The following is a 556-nucleotide window of genomic DNA, read 5'->3' on the forward strand; positions in this document are numbered from 1 at the left end:
TTTTTGAACTATTTTTTACTCGTTTTTTCTTTATTATGATTATTACTACTATTGTTAGTTCTATAAATTTGTTACTTACTTCAGGCGAATTTAAAGCTACTTTCAATTGACTGTAGGTGAATTGTGCCTAAAATTATAGATCTCTTGTATCATTTTCAAGTTTGTTGGTAGTGAAAATTTCTTGCAAGCCATAATTCTTGTCAAACATTGCTCTTTCTGTTCTCTCTCTCTCTCTCTCTTATTTATTTTTATTTTTGGGTTCTAAGCATAGCATATCTCTTTAAATTCTCATGCTTTTCAGGTTCCGAATTTCACATTTCCAACTGTGTTTTGCTATTCATTAGTTGACAAATGTTCTAATTAATATAGTCGTGCTTATGTGAATAGGTTTCAGTTGGCCAGTTGTGTTGCGTTTCAATTTGTATTTATTTACGCATTGACACATTTGCTTGTTTTGCATTGCAGGAGATGTCGGCTTCTGTAGTTGATGGGAATGATTCAGCTGCTGGTCACATTATCTCCACTACAGTTGGAGGCAAAAATGGCGAGCCCAAAA

The sequence above is a fragment of the Olea europaea genome, unplaced genomic scaffold (genome assembly GCF_002742605.1).
Source record: "Olea europaea var. sylvestris unplaced genomic scaffold, O_europaea_v1 scaffold636, whole genome shotgun sequence".
Taxonomy (NCBI): Eukaryota; Viridiplantae; Streptophyta; class Magnoliopsida; order Lamiales; family Oleaceae; genus Olea; species Olea europaea.